Source organism: Gossypium raimondii, chromosome 6, assembly GCF_025698545.1.
Source record: "Gossypium raimondii isolate GPD5lz chromosome 6, ASM2569854v1, whole genome shotgun sequence".
Classification (NCBI taxonomy): Eukaryota; Viridiplantae; Streptophyta; class Magnoliopsida; order Malvales; family Malvaceae; genus Gossypium; species Gossypium raimondii.
The window spans coordinates 14,739,085-14,756,610 of NC_068570.1; the positions used below are offsets into that span (position 1 = coordinate 14,739,085).

The 17,526-nt window shown below is 32.8% G+C and overlaps 1 non-coding gene across 1 annotated transcript; it reads left to right on the forward strand.

Moving 5' to 3' along the window:
- The first annotated feature begins 16,622 nt into the window (after positions 1-16,622).
- On the forward strand, positions 16,623-16,729 carry LOC128042110 (small nucleolar RNA R71). The gene has a single exon (XR_008197317.1). It is a non-coding gene; the product is annotated as a small nucleolar RNA R71 (small nucleolar RNA).
- The last annotated feature ends 797 nt before the right edge of the window (positions 16,730-17,526 follow it).

Consider the following 17,526-nt stretch of genomic DNA (forward strand, 5'->3'; position numbering starts at 1 on the left):
ACCATGAGGCATCACAGTGGGTTTAGCTTGTTTACAAGTAATGCAAGTAGAGCAAATTTTCTCAACAAGTTTTCGCATGTTAGGCCAATAAAAATGCTCATGTAGAACATCATAAGTCTTAGTGACTCCAAAATGACCCATAAGACCACCACTATGAGCCTCTCGAACCAATAATTCTCGCATTGAACACTTTGGTAAGCATAGTTTATTATTTCGAAAAAGATAGCCATCATGCTTATAAAATTTGTGAAATGCCCCACGTTCACATGCGTCATAAATGCTTGCAAAATCAGAATCAGTGGCATATAAATCTTTGAGGTACTCAAAACCTAATAACTTAGTATGCAAAGTACTAAGTAAAGTGTACCTCCTTGATAGAGCATCAGCCACAATATTATCTTTACATTTCTTATACCTTATAACATAAGGAAAAGATTCAATGAATTCAACCCACCTCGCATGTCGCTTGTTTAACTTACTTTGTCCCTTTAAGTGCTTAAGTGATTCATGGTCAGTGTGAATCACAAACTCCTTTGGTAAAAGGTAATGTTGCCAAACTTCTAATGCCCTTACCAAGGCATACAACTCTTTATCATAGGTTAAATAGTTCAAATGTGCTCCACCAAGTTTCTCACTAAAGTAGGCTAGTGGTTTACTATCTTGCATGAGGACGGCACCTATACCTACACCAGAAGCATCACATTCAATCTCAAAGGTCTTTTCAAAATTAGGTAAAACAAGAATAGGAGCATTACACAATTTATCTTTAAGTTCATTAAATGTTAATTCTTGTTTATCTGTCCAATGAAAAGATACATCATTTTTAATAAGTGTAGTCAAAGGCGAAGCAATTGTGGAAAAGTTACGAATAAACCTGCGGTAGAAACCGGCTAACCCAAGGAAAGACCTTACCTCAGAAACAGTTTTAGGGATATGCCATTCTTTAATTGCCTTTACCTTCTCCTCATCCACATGGATTCCTGTAGAACTTATCACAAAACCCAAAAAAACAAGCTTATCTATACAAAAGGTGCATTTTTCAAGATTAGCAAAGAGTCGTTCATGCCTTAACACATCCAATACTAATTTAACATGCCCAACATGATCATTCAAAGTTTTACTATAAATCAGTATGTCATCAAAATACACAACGACAAATTTTCCTAAAAAAGGTCTGAGTATGTGGTTCATTAATCTCATGAATGTGCTAGGAGCATTAGTTAAGCCAAATGGCATGACTAACCACTCATACAGGCCATACTTAGTCTTAAAAGTAGTTTTCCATTCATCACCTTGTTTCATTCTTATTTGATGGTAACCACTTTTTAAGTCAATTTTAGAGAAAATGCATGCACCATTAAGCTCATCCAACATATCATCTAATCGAGGAATTGGATGTCGATACTTTACCGTAATCTTGTTGACAGCACGACAATCAACACATATTCTCCAAGAACCATCTTTTTTTGGGACGAGAAGTACAGGGACCGCACAAGGGCTTAGACTCTCACGAATCAACCCTTTCTTTAAGAGATCTTCAACTTGCCTTTGCAACTCCTTAGTTTCTTCAGGATTGCTTCGATAGACTGGTTTATTCGGAATACTCGACCCAGGCACCAAGTCTATTTGATGTTCAATCCCTCGTAAAGGAGGTAATCCCTTAGGCATTTCAGAAGGAAATACATCCTCAAAATCCTGCAAAAGATCAACAAAACAACTAGGCAAATGTGTATTAGGGTTAGTCAAAACAAAGTTTTCCCTAAACCTAATAATTACAAATGTTTATTTTGTACAAAGAGCAAATTTGATATCTCGAAACCTAGCGAATAAACTCACGCTCTCATCTCGTGACTTGTGTGTGCAATCACTCACCAATGTTGGGCCTTTAAGTTGGCTTTTAACACTAAGGGCCTATTTACTCTCAGCCTTTTTCAATGATTTTACCTCACTTCCCTTACCCATTTCACTAGCAAGTTTAAGTTGATCATTGTAGACTTCTTGAGGAGGAAGTGGAGCCAAAGTAAACTTCTTTCCAAGGAACACAAAGGTATATTGGTTAAGGAAACCATCATGATTTACTCGTCGATCAAACTGCCATGGTCGTCCAAGTAATATGTGCCCAGCTTGCATTGGAACAACATCACACAATACTTTATCAGAGTATCTACCAATGGAAAATGAAACTAAGCATTGTTTAGATACTTTTACCTCCCCACTATCATTCAGCCATTGCAAGCGGTATTGTAACAGCCCAATTTTGACCCTAATCGGACAAAGTGGTTTCGAGACCACGAATCTTAGTCTAAAAATATTTTAATATTATTTTCTGTGTTAAATATGTGTGAAATTATATATGTGAAAGTTTCGTGAAATAATTTTACTGTTTGTATGCTTAATTTGAGAAAATGGCTAAATCGCGTAAAGTGAAAATTTGAGGGTTAAATATGAAAGTGCTTAATTGTTTTTGTCTTTATAAATTGGAGGTTCTATGTGGTAAGCCATTTCCAAGTTAGTGGACGACATTAGGTGATATATATGGTTTTCTTATATTATTAATATAATATATATGTTATAATAAGGTATAATATATTATTATGTTATAATAAACATTAAAAAAAAGCCATTATCATTTTTTTCCCTTCATCTTCATCACGAAACAAAACAAAAGAAAACAAAGAAACAAAGCTAGGGTATTCGGCCATTGTAGCTTGATTCAAGGTGAGTTCTAGCTCGGTTTTGATAATTTTATATTTTTGAGATCGTTGTTTGAATACTATCCCAACCCATGCTAGAATTTTTATTTTAATGAATATTTTGAGTTATGCCATTAATGAATAATTGTGTTCTATGATGTTTGATGATGGATTATGAAATATATGTGTTAGATTAACATGTTTTGTCTTTGAATTTTTGGTAAATTTGAGTAATTAGGGCTAAATTAAAAAAATAAATTTTTGAGGGACTAAAATGAAAAATAAATGAAATGCATGGACTTGTATGAATACAAGGAAGATTCGGCCTAGCTATGTTGTTGTGAGATTTTGTGTAAATTGTGTTTTATGCAATTGGGATTAAATTGCAAAAAGTGTAAAATATTAGGGGCAAAATGGTAATTTGCCTATTTATGTGTTTTTGGATTAAATTGAATGTTTTAATATTTAAATTAGCTCATTCTGGATATATTTAGGTCAAGAACCAAAGAAATCGGAGTTAGATCGGGGGAAAGCTAAAATCGTCGAATAATCGTCCGGTTTCGATTTTTCACCGTCCGAGGTAAGTCAACTAGCAATTTAATGTTATTAATTAATATATATATATACTTATATATATATATATATCTATTGTAATTGGATGAGCTCAAATTGAAAGTATATAGCTTCAATTTAATCAAAGTAAAATGATATGTATATATATAAATATATGATTAATGTTGAATATACATATATGTATACACATATATGTAAGCTCTTAATTTAGTTGAAGAATAAATATGGCTTATGTATAAATTCTTGGTTATTAATCGAAAGGTATGTATAGTGTATATATATATATATATATATATATATATAAGGTTCGAATGTATATATATATGTAAGTACATATATGTACAAACTATTGGATTGATTAAAACATATATGTTATATTTGCATAAGTAGGTTTGAAATGGTATGTACATGTGAGTTGAAATTTATATGTATATGATAGAATTGAATGAGCACATAAATATATATTTACATGTTTATGTTTTTGTATTGAGTTTGGGTATAATTTTATATAAGTTTATATGAAGTTCGGAAATACAAATATAATTGAATATGTTTTTGTGTTAAATTTAGGTATGACTATTATATAAAGTATGTATGAGACTCGAATATATACAAACTTATATATGTACATGTTTATGTATTGAATTTAGGTGTGATAATTATATAAGTTTATGTGAGATTCAATTATGTAATTATATTCATGTGAAGCTTTTGAATGGAGTTGAAGGTACAAAATTGTTAGCTTGGATTACTATAAGATGTTCGAATGTATGATATTAATAGTAGGCCTTAATGTATTAAGTTATATATCAGTATATGATCATATGTATAATTAAGTTATTGAAATTTGGATTCAATATCGAACTTTATATACCTATGTAGTTTAAAGGTATAATTTATATATATTGAGCTAAATTTTATACCGAATCTTATATACATATACATTTTGAAAGTGATTTGTATTTATATAAATTGAGTGTTCAGGGCTCGGTGCCTAGCAGCTTGATGCCGATGATATGTTTTGGACTTTAAGTCTAGCAGGCTTGTCGCCGGTGAAACATTTCAGACTTTAAGTCTAGGAGCTTGGCGCTTGATGAAACATTTTAGACTTTAAGTCTAGCAGGCTTGACGCCAGTGAAACATTTCAGACTTTATGTCTAGCATGCTAAGTGCCAGTGTATTGAATTAGGCCTTAAGCCTAGCAGGTTTTGTGCCGGTGAATCTATTCATATCATGTGTTTACATGTATCGAATATGTGTATGATTTAGTCATATGGATTTATAGAATATGTATATACGTTTGGTCATTGTGTTTGATGAGCATATAAACATTAGTTTATATGTATTTGATGAGTATGGATTTATATATATATATATATTAAATTTTATGAAATTGTTAGGTATATTAGCATTCGGATAGATGTATGTGAGAAATCTATAAATGCATTTTGGTAAGTATAAATGTATTTGGTTATATTCGTTTGATGTGTATGTATATATATATTCGGTTATAGAATTTGTTAAGTACATAAATATGCGTTCGGTTACACACATATGAAGTGTATATGCATTCGGTTTTAGGTATTTGATAATGATGTATGCATTTGTTTATATGTAAATGATATATAAAAGTATTAGGTTGTAAGTTTTTGATGAGTATTTAAATATACAATTGTTATTCATATTGTATATACATATTTATATATTCATTGGTAAGCATTCTACGAGTACATATATTTGATTATAAATAAGATGATTATGAGTAACAAATATTCAAATAGTAATATATGTCGTATTTGCGATTTCAATAAGTTTAATTATGAATTTATATTATTCTTCTTTTATATATATTTTAGTTATGCTATTGACTTACTAAGCTATGTAAGCTTACTTTGTTTGTTTACGTCTATCTGTTTATAGATCAAAAAAATAAAAAAAATAAAATCAAGCTTCAAGCTCAGGGATCGTCAGCAAGTTTATCATCTTGTCTATTGTCTCGGTATTTAAAATATTTAAATTCTAACTATGGCATGTACAAACTAGATAAATGTTTTAAAGGTCGTACTTTGTTGTATTGTATATGAATATAATAGCCATACTAAAATGGTTTATTTCCTTATAGATTTGCTAGTTTGTAATGTCTTTACTAGTTGGATTATAATGTCTTTGTTTATTAAAAATGGTTAGAAAAGAAGTTTAACATTTTGCATATTTAATGTATATGTATATGTATAATATATATGTATTGATTTTGAGATGGTTGTGTTTTGTTCAGTAATGCCTTGTAACCCTATTTCGGCGATGGATACGGGTTAGGGGTGTTACAGGTATGGCCTTGGATGCTTCACACAAGGTAGGCCAAGTTTCTCAACAAGGGAAGAACTCACCACATTGGTGCAACTTTCACTATCGATGATCAATGAACTAGGTTGTCCACCAATCAAACATCTCGTGTGGAAAATGTTATCTCTTTGTTCGCGCCCTTCCTCTTTAAACTGGACATTTAAAGCCCTTCGAGCAACAAGTGCTTTCTCACTATACTCCAAGCATTCTTCATACTCATCATGAGCATGCACATCATCAGTATCTTCCAAAAGAGGCATCTCATCTTCGTTATCAGACTTAAAATCAACCTCGCCATCTTCTCGAATCACCAATGACTTTTTATTAGGGCATTCTCGAGCATAGTGACCCCTTCCTTGGCATTTGAAGCAGGTAATATCTTTTAGCTGCTTAATGGCACTAGGAGAAGTAGAAGAAGAAGATGGAGCTCGATTAGTAGAAGTAGAACCTTTAAATGAATTAGGCATACCTCTATCTTTGGAGTAAGTTCTAGGCTCATTTGGCTTGAACCATGCATCTCTCCCATTCCACAATCTATCATCTTGTTTTTGCCAATTTCCTCTCCAAGCAGGATTAGAAACTGAACTAGCACCCATCGGTGTCCCTTTCTTTCGCAATTGCTTTTCAATGGTGAGTGCGGTTTGAAGCATCTCTTCAACATCCCTGTAGTGTTGTAACTCAACTCGATTTACAATCTCAGGCTTTAGGCCAGCAAGGAATCTAGCCATAGTCACCTCAGCCTCTTCAACAAGATTGGCTCTAATCTAAATAGTCTCCATCTCTTTGTGGTAGTCATCCACAGATCTATCTCCTTGAACAAGATGTTGGAGTCTTTGATGGATTTCTCGATAATAGTATGGTGGAACAAACCGTTTTTGCAAGATGTGCTTCATTTCAACCCAAGTAGTAACAGGTTGCTCTCTATAAAGAATCCTACTTTTACATAATTGATTCCACCATGTTAGTGCATAATCAATGAACTCGTGACGACAGTATGTTACCTTTTCTCATCGAGTAATTGTAACAAGCAAAGACTGCTTCCATCTTTTCCTCCCAATCAAGGTAAGCATCAGGATCATTCTTCCCTGAGAAAGAAGGAAATTTTGGTTTGGGGGTGTCATTGTTTCGTTCCAACCTTTCTCTAGGTACATACTCGGACTCAAAGTCATCATAAAAAACATGGTCCTCCCTTCGTTTAAAAGTTCGATCACGCGAATTTGATCGGCTTATAAAGGCTTCTTTCAACTTCTTGTAACTATCGGCAATGTATCTCTCTTAAGTTGTAAGTTTTGTATCAAGATACTCCCTTTGCTCTTGTAACATCTGGGTCATGCGATGTTCGAATTGAGTTTGCAAATTTTTCATCTCTTTTTGTAACAACTCGACCAAAGGATCGTTCTCTCTTTTTTGCTCATCCTCTTCATTTTTACTAGTTTGGGATCTAGTGAGCGGCATGGTATCTGTGAAAGATCAAACAAATAGGAACAAGAAAGAAAAAATAATAATAACCTCACTCGTTAGCTCTCAAAAGAATAACTCTCTGAATGATTCAAAACTTGTAAATATGTTTGGAACGGGTTACTAATCAAGATCAAATAACGGAGGTGAAAACTTCAAAGAAACAATGAAGACCCTAATTGCTCTAAGAGGCCAATAAACTTGACGAGACAATTTGTAATGGAGGCTACACGGATAAAGGAATTGTGCGTGCCTTTAATATCTGCTAACACAAGAAGAAACAAAGTGTTAGAAAACGTAAGAGAAACAAAAAACGTAGACCTGCAACGATCCCTAACTCTAGAGTCAAAGAAAAGCTTTAATAAGAAGAAAACTTAAGAAAACTCTACCCAATTGTAAAAAAAAAATCGGAAACGTTCAGTGTCTTAAGATTTTCAAAAATTGAAGCTTTAATTATACTTGAGTCAAGAAAAGAAGAAGGAAATGAAATTCAATTTTGGGAAAAATAAAAATAATAATAATAATAGGAAAAGAAGAAACCTACGTATGAAAGGTAGGCCACTTTTTTTTGCGCTTTTTTACTTCTTCTTTTTTGCAGTTTTTGCTTCTTCTTTTTTACTATTTTTTTAAAGAATAAGAGGAAAAAAAAGAGAATCGACGAAACCGATGAAAAGTGTTTTTGGTATTTTGACTCGTTTCGAATATGATTTTAGCTTCAAAAGTAACACCGAATGGCCTGAAACTGATACCAACTGATGCGGAATCCCGGATCTAGACACAAGAGAAACACAAATTAGAAATAAAAATGAGAATAAATAAAATTAGTTAAATAATAATAATAATAATAAAAAGAAAAAGAAAGGAAAGATTTGCCCTATGGAACCCTTGGTTAACTTGTAACAAAAAACGCCAATGATTGAGCGGCTCCCTACGAAACCCCTAGAAGAAGAACCTCTAGAAACACCGATGAAAGGGAAAGAAATTTGAATATTTGTAACTCCGAAATACCCTCGAAAGTAACAAACTCCAAACTAAATAGCAAGAGAAGAATCACTATACTCTCAAAAATTTGCCTCACACAAATTTGGAAGAAAAACAAATACTCTTTTTTTTCCCCTCAATGTGTAGAAAGCAAGCCTATTTATAGGCAAAATACAAGAGTAATTGAACCCTAATAAAACTCTTTAAAATTATCTAAGAAAATAAATAAATAATAAACTAACCAATAAAATTACTTAAAACTCATAAGTGATGTGTCCCAACCAATGAGAATTAAGTAAATAATAATAATATACATAAAAGATTAATCCACCAATTTATGGGCTTTCACTATTCCAAGATTGGTCCATTGAATTGCATTCCCGTATTTGTCAACGTCACGAACATGATGAATTAAATTTGTAGCAACAAAGTCTTGGACAAAAGCGTTCATCTTTGATTTTAATTGTCGTGCCTTGCTTTGAGTGATTGGACCACTAGGAAAAACAACCCCTTGAGTGTCACCTCCTTGGCTCGTATCAGTTTGATTCTAATTGATGATTACTCGAACATGTAATTATTTGTGTAATTTGGTTGTACTAATAATATTTAAAAAAAAAACCTTAAAATCTAATGCAACTTTTCAAGTGTTGTAGACTTTTCTTAGCCTCTCACTTAGGGCTAGTTTGTCAATGCTTTTGAAAAGTGTTTTTGAAAAGTGTTGTGGAAAAGTGCTTTTGAGAAGTGCTTTTGAGAAGTGCTTTTGAAATGTTTATAAAATTTGAGTGTTTAGTATTGCTGTCAAAAAGTGCTTTTGAGAAATAAAATGTCCATTTTAGATATGTTATTATCAAGTAGACCTGTCCATGGGCCGAACGGCTCGGCCCGGCCCGACGGCCCGCCCGAAATATGGGAGGGTTCGGGTAAAAATATAGGCCCGAAATATGGGCTTGGGTAAAAAAACGAGGCTCGTTTAAAAAATAGGCCGGCTCGGGCTCAACTTTTGGGCTGCCCTACTACCCTACTTAGAATATAATAAATATATATTTTAATTTTAATTTTAATTTTAATTTTAAAATACTTTAAAATTTATTTTTTAATTTTTTATTTTAAAATATTTTTTATGTTTATTAAAAATCGGGCGGGTGGGCTGCCTCGGACTTATTATTTTTTTCGGTCGGGCTGGGCAAAATTCAGCCCATATTTGGTAGGGTGGGCCCGGCCTAAGAGTCAGTGAAATTTTTTCCGCCCTACCCATGGACAGTCTATTATCAAGTAACAAATATGCATTTAAATAATATTTAAATTAGTTAATATTATTATATTTTAGTAAGAATATAAAAAATTATTATAACTTGTTGTTAATATTTTAATATATGAAATATAAATTTTAAATATTTTAAGCAATAAATATTAATTATTTATAAAATTTAATTAGAATATAAACTATATTTTAAATATTTAAATATAACCATTAAATATTTGTAATTAGTATTTTAAAAAATATTTTTTTATTTTTAATTAATAATTTTAACACATTTGTAATTAAGCACCAAGAAAAAAAAGGAAAATACTATGTTATTGAAAGGGTGAAAAAGTAATTAAGCACCAAAAGTGCTTTTGGGAGAGGAAAAGCTAAAATTTTTAGCTTCTCCTTTTCAGAAGTTCTTCTGAAAAGCACTTCTAAAAAGATAAAAATTTCAGCCAAAAGCAGCTTATTCTGTACAGCTTTTCTTCCAAAAGTGCTTTTGAAGTCAGAAGTGCTTTTTTTAAGCAATGAAGAACTGACCCTTAGTATGTTGCTTACCTTTCTGCCTTGTTTTTTCATCGCCTTATTGTTCTCTTCACTTTTAACAGTCATCGATGCTATTAAAGGTCGTAAGGCCTTTAACGTCTCTCACTATAAGTCTCTCTTCTATCCTTTTCCGTTCTCCCCTATACTTTTGCCTTGATGAAATATTTTACCATTTTAAAGCATTCACCGTAAGTCTATCCTCTATTGTTGAAAGGCTTAAGCTTGATCAATAACTATAGAAAGATTTTGTTTGTTTCACCAATCAAAGACAGAATTTTGGAGTGCGTATTATTTTAATATTTTACCATCTTATTGTTTTTCTTGTTTTGCATATGTTACATTACATTTTACAACTTACCATGTTTGTACATTCTTGTGCTTGTAATGTCTATTGCTTGCTAAAATATGTTTAGGATTTAGGGGGTTATTCCAAAAAATAAATTGGGGTTTTCAATTTTCAGTTTGTTGATCTTGTATTGCCTATTGCCATATGTTTGTACATTCTTGTGCTTGTAAGGCTATAACTTAGGCAACAAGCTTAGGTTGAATCAAGTGGATGTATAGAGATGTTATGATGATATGGATGGGTGACGAGAAGATAAGGAGCATTCATCAAATTCAGCAAAACTTTTATGTGATAATTAAGTTGCTCTTTATATTGCATCAAATCTAGCCTATCACTAGAGAATCAAACATATTGAGATTGATTGTCACTTCATTCGTGAAAATATTCTTGAGAATTTAATCTCCACCAACTATGTAAAAATATGATAACAACTTGATGATTTGTTGATGGCCACTAAACTAACTATAAATACGACTAAGGCAAGCGCACCTATCGAACAATAATATAGTTATGGTGAGTAGGGAATATCGTATCCACGAGGACTAAAAGTACTAGTAATTACCAATTTCTATTATTTAGCCAACAAATTGGAGTAATTGTTTTTAATCTAAATTTACTAATCTAATCTAACTAAGAACACAACAGAGAATGAAAAAGGAAAATAATCGAAGATAACCAATGAGATAGACAATACCCAGGAAAGGATCAACCTAGACTTCACCTATTATTATGAATCTGAATTAAACGATTTATTCACTTGCGTCTTGATCCGTAGAAATCCCTAAATTATGTTAATATCTCTTTCGAGAGTAAGAACAATTGACTCTAAGTTGATTAATTGAAATCTCTTTCTAATTAAAACCCCTATTGTCGCATTAACTCATTCTATGAACTCCCCTATTAGATTTGACTCTAATCCCGTAGATTTATGTCGTCCTATTTCTAGGGTTGCATACAACTCCACTCAATTATGCTAGATCTACTCTTAAACAAGAACTTTTGCCCCATTGAAATAAGCACATTAAACATGAATTAATATTTCAGAAATATTAAAATAAGAAATAAGCATACATAATTGAGAACAAGAATCAAGTATTAATCATGTAAATCAGGAATCAAATAATAAGATTCATCATAGGTTTCATTTTCTCTAGGTCTCTAGAGAATTTAGTTCATAATCCTGAATAGAAACATCTCAAATTTAGGATAACCACAAGATATAAAGAAACTCAATAAAACTTTGAAAGAAATTAAATGGAGATCTTTGATCTTAAGGGAGATCCGCTTCTGAGTTTATTCTGATGGCGATCTTCGAGTGTTTTCTTCTATCTTCTCTAAGTGCCCACTTAGGTCTTCTTCTAATTTATAGACTTTAGAATGCTCAAAAAGCCTAAAAATTGGGTTTTTCTGCATATTTGGGAAGCAGGGTGCAATATCGACACGGGTTGGCACATGGGCGTGTGGCCAGCCCGTGTGGCTCACACGGGCATGTGGCAAGCCTATATGGAATGCCCAAGCCATGTGGATCCTGGAAACAACTCTATTCGTCTGATTTTGGCTCGTTTTTCACTCCTTTCGCTCCCAAATGCTCTCCTAAGTATAGAAACATGAATTTAAAGGATTATGACCATCAAATTCACTAATTTACATCATTAATCATCCAAAAATGCATTAAGAATGAGATTAAAATATGTTACTTTTACAATTTATCAAATATCGCCACACTTAAGCGTTTGCTTATCCTCAAGCAAAATCCTCAACTCACATTAAAATTAACATTTCTCAACTTGTAATTCCCATCAATAATGTCACAAAATAATTCACAAATAGTTATGCATTGAAAATTCAACTAAAAGAGCACTAAAGTCTCAAACAATCCAAGCTAACATTTTTAAATACGAAAACATAGGTGTCTCCCCTTATTGAAGTAGTTACCTTTAACTCAAAATCAACACGAATCAACACTCTCACTAAAGATTCGCTCAAATCATTCAAAGTGTTTAAGGTTCAAGAATAAGCATTCAATAGTCAAACATGAAAAGTCATTACCATAGGTTTGCATGAAAATTAAATCTCCACCACTATAAAATGATATGATACACAAATCAAAAGGTCTTTAAGAGGTTATAATGGAGCTTAGGTTAAGGGTGTGGAGAAAGGCCAAAAAAGACGGTTAAAATCAAGATCGAATTGATACATTACCAAACTAGAAAAATAACAAATGATGAATCAAAAACAAGTGCATAAATCAAGAACTATTTAAGAATAAGAAAATGAGCTTCTTCTCAAAATATGAATTTAACTGTTCAAACTCAATCATAGGACTAAAATAATAATATATGTGTGTGTTTTTTTTCGATTTTTTTCTCTTTTTGTTTTTTTACAATAAGAAATAATTCAACAAATTAAACAAAAGAGCATAGTTAGACAACTAACCAAATCAAATCACGACAAAAAGGGAGTCAATAAAACGAGAAAAATTCTCAATGAACAAAAAAAGAGTTATGAGTTAACATTAATGGGTAAATTAAGAAACGGTGTGTTAGGCTCAATGGAGTTCACTAAGGATTAATTAAAAAGGTAGGCTTTTTATGGAGTAAGTAGGTTAAAACCTAAGTGCCTTATCATCTCAGTATATCAAATCAAAGGTATAGTCTCGACATGTATAATCGATGCAAGTTCTATAATAACAAATCAAATTGACACACTCATAACCAATACTAGAATGAAGAAAAAAAATGTATGCTCTAAAGGCTCAAAATCTCACAAAAAATCATGGTTTTTGATGTCAATCTTGCAAATCTCAAACTTCAAGATCAAACTTCAAGATAATACTTCAATTTAGAGAAACAACTTAAAAATTTTAATTTTTGAAAAATAGCTTATCATTATTGATTCTCTCATGTCTTCAAGTTTAAATCAACCAATACACAATTATAGGCAAATTAATCTAAAACAAATCAACAAAAATTTCAAATAAAAAAAACTTCATTCTGATGGAAGTATGAGAAAATTACTTAAATACGAGACATAATTCAAGGATTTTCTAATAGTTATATAAATAACCTCCCCACACTTAAGATGTACATTGTCCTCAATGTACAAACAGATATAATCACAGTATAAATAGAATATCATAAGAGAGGGAGAAAACTGAAACTGCCCTGAATATTGGATGAAATTGCCAGAATGGTAAAAACCGAAATTATAGACAAATCTAGACGTATTGCATAATGTCGAGCAAACTAATAAGAAAATAAACACAAATAGTGAAGAAGATTAAGAGGTTAAAACTCAATTAGAAACAATCATAAAAATAAAAATAAAAATAAAAACATATTTCAAAAGATAATAAATGAAATAAGTCCAAGAAAATAAAAATAAAGGAACTAAAAACAAAAACAAAAAGAAAAGAAATAAACTCAATGAGACCAATAAAATTAAAGGTAATTGTAAGAATAATAGTAAAAATACTAAAAAATAGAAATAGCATAAATAAATTAAAATTAAATTAAAATCTAAGCATAAGAAAAATAAAACAAATAAGAAAAAAAAGAAAACAGATAAAAATAATTATAACAAATAAAATAACAAATAATAATGAAAAAAATAAGTAAAAATAAAATCAAAATAAAGCAAAATAAGGTTAAAAGTGGAAGACCGACAGAAGATGGTGGCCAGAGTGACGACGGGGGGTTGCGTGTGGGAGGCGGTGTCATGCGTGGGTGGAAAAAGGGTGGCTTGTTTAGGGCAGAAGAAAAAGACAAATTGAGAAAGAAATTTTAGAGTTTGGGCCACATAGGCGTGTGGGGTGTTTTCAGCCCGTGTACAATTAAAAATTAAGCCCAGTTTTCACACGGTCGTGTGTGATTTTCTTCGCTTCTTCCATGCCCATGTGGCTCGACCGTGTGTGATCTCCTTCTCTTCTCCCACGCCCATGTGAGATCCCACACACCCATGTGGCTTGGCTATGTCTCTCATACGGCTGTGTCTCCTGCCTGTGTAACTCTCTAACTTGGAAAAAAAATTGAAAAAATTAGCTCGAGGTTTCACACGGCCATGTCTCTAGGCCATGTGTGTCATTTTAGGCCATGTAACCGTTGAAGTTTTGAAAATTTAAGTCCTAGTATCCACAGGCCAAGGACACGCTCGTGTGTCCAGGCTGTGTGGGTCACATGGCCATGTCGCCAGGTCGTGTAACTCATTGTCGAATGCCCTTTTATGCACACGGCTTGGGACACGCCCATGTGTCCAGGCCGTGTGTTCCACACGCCTGTGTGTCCAGGCCGTGTGGGGGAAAAAACACTTTTTTTTAAATATTTTAAATTAGAATGCAATGGAATTAAAAGAATTAGCAAAAGTTAAACATTCGGGTTGCCTCTCAAGAAATGATTATTTAAAGTCTAAGCTCGACTTGCCTCATATTCGCACAGTTATAGTGGTTCACGGAGTTGAAACTCCTCTTTCTCGTTATCAATTCTATTATAAAAATAAGGTTTAAGTCAAGTACTATTTACCATAAATGTGCCAAATTCAGAATGAGTTACCTCGACTGTACCGTATGAAAAGACATTCAGTACCGTAAAGAGATTTGATCCGTTTGCATCAAGCTCTGAAGTGGCAATTTGAGGATCCGTTTTATCTAGCAATACCTTGTCCCCAACCTTAAATTGGTTCATTCCATCCACATGCTCATCATAGCGTCTCTTTCATTCTTCATCGTGCTTTTTTGGTTTCTCCTTGACATGTGTTCGCCATTCATTTAGTTCATCGATTCGTAACATTTGTTCTTCATGAGGCGTTCTATTGTGTTGACTGAAACATGTCTCCATTACGTTTTTCTAAGGGATTTCCTGCAAAGAAGGTTGAGCCACATGATTACTCATATTAACAGAACTTGTAAAATCATCTCGATCATTAGATGTCTTAACAGAATCACGAGCTTGAAGAGTACTTGTTTCGTCACCAACATGAAGTACTAATTCACCCGTACCAACATCAATTATAGTTCTAGTAGTTGCTAAAAATGGTCGACCTAGAATCAAAGGTACATCACTATCCTCATCCATGTCTAAAACAACAAAATCAACTGAGAGTATGAATTTATCAATTTTTACAAGAACATCTTAAACAATACCCCTAGGAAATTTAATGGTTCTATCTACTAATTGAATTCTCATCCTAGTTTGTTTGGGTTTCCCAAGACCTAATTGTTTAAGCATTTTATAGTTCATGACATTAATACTAGCCCCTAAATCAGGCAAAGCATTATTAATATTCAAACTATCAATTAAACAAGGAATAGTAAAACTCCCTAGATCTTTTAATTTGTTGGGTAGTTTATTTTGCAATATGGCCGAGCAAACTGCATTTAGCTCCATAGTAGATGAATCATCTAACTTCCTTTTGTTTGTCAAAAACTCCTTTAAAAATTTAACAGAATTGGGCATCTACGAAAGAGTTTTAACAAACGGTAAGTTAATATGTAATTTTTTCAGAATTTTAAGAAATTTACCAAATTGATCATTCGTGTGGTCTCTTTTCGTCGCATTAGAATATGACACTCAAGGTTTATATTCTATAGCAACTGGCTTTTGCTCATTCTGGTTTACCTTAACCTTACCGTTACTTACCACAATTTCTTACCTCTATTCTAGTTTAGATTCAACTAACCCTTCTTCATCTCGCACAGTAATTGCATGAAGTTGCTCCCTTAAGTTAGTTTCGGTATTGCTAGACAAACGACCTTGGGGTCGTTCTGAAATTAACTTAGCAAGTCGATCGATTTGGTTCTCGAGCCTTTGAATCGATTCTTGTTGATTTTTAAGTGCTGCTTCAGTGTTTTGAAAGTGGGTTTCTAACACCAAGATAAACTTCGTTAACATCTCCTCAAGGTTTGGCTTCTGCTCTTACTGGTAAGGTTATTGTTGGAAGCCTGGAGGGGGTTGTGCTATTTGATTTCCTTGACCACCTCAAGAGAAATCGGGATGGTTCCTCCAACCTGCATTATAGGTATTATTATAAGAGTTATTTTGAAGCCTAAAATTATTACCTATATAATTGATTTGTTCGCTCTCTGTGCTAGGACCGTAAGATAGACATTTTGGACTGTTCATTCCTCTTCCATTCGTATCGCACTGCATCACTGGATGTACCTGCGTAGAAACATATAAGCCATCAAGTTTCTTATTTAAAATTTCTACATGATTTGATAACATGGTGACTGCATCTAAGTTAAAAACACCGATTGCTTTCATCGGCTTTCATCGGCTAAGTTAAAAACACTGATAATTATTCAGTGCCATCTCCTCTATAAACTCATAAGCTGCTTCGGGTGTTTTATCGTTTAAATGTTCCATCAACTGCTATATCAATCAATTGTCTAGTTAAGGGGTTCAAATCATTGTAGAAGGTCTGAACCTGTAGCCATAGAGGTAACCCATGGTGAGGGCATTTTCTCAATAAATCCTTGTACCTCTCCCATGCATCATATAAGGTTTCTAAGTCGATCTGAACGAAGGAAGAGATATCATTCCTCAACTTGGCCGTCTTAGCTTGTGAGAAGTACTTCAGTAGGAATTTCTTGGTCATTTGATCCCATGTGGTAATGAAACCTCGAGGTAAAGAATTTAACCATTGTTTAGCTTTGTTCCTCAATGAGAAAGGGAACAACCGTAGGCGAACGACGTCATCGGTAACACCATTAATTTTGAAAGTATCACAGACTTAAAGAAAATTAGCCAAATGAGTATTTGGATCGTCATCTTGTAAACCATCAAACTGAACAAATTGTTGTACCATCTAAATAGTGTTCGGCTTTAGTTCGAAATTATTTACAGCAATAGTGTGTCTCACAATACTCGATTCAGCCCTAGTTAGAGTGAGCTTGGCATAATCGTACATAGTACGAGGAACAAGATCTGGATTTGCAGCAACTGCAGGAGGTAGTTGATTATTTTGATTATCACCCATCTCCTTAGTAATAACAATGATATCCTCTTGCTTGTGTAACAACTCATTTTCAGTGAAATCAGAATAGTAGTTTCGGGACCACAAATTCGAGTCAGAAAAAAATATTTTAATAGTATTGCATGGTTTGCATTATGATAGGAATGACGTATAAAAATTTCGTTAAGAAAAAAATTTTACCGATTACATGTTTAATTGATAAAAGGACCAAATTGCATGAAATGCAAAAGTTGAGTTTTAGTAGCTATAGGTAGCAAATAGCTATGGAACTAAAAACTTGAGGTTGTTATATGACAATTAGACCATTAAATGGATTTAGTAGATAATTATGATGATTCATCTATGGAAATTTAAGAAAAGAAAAGGACTAA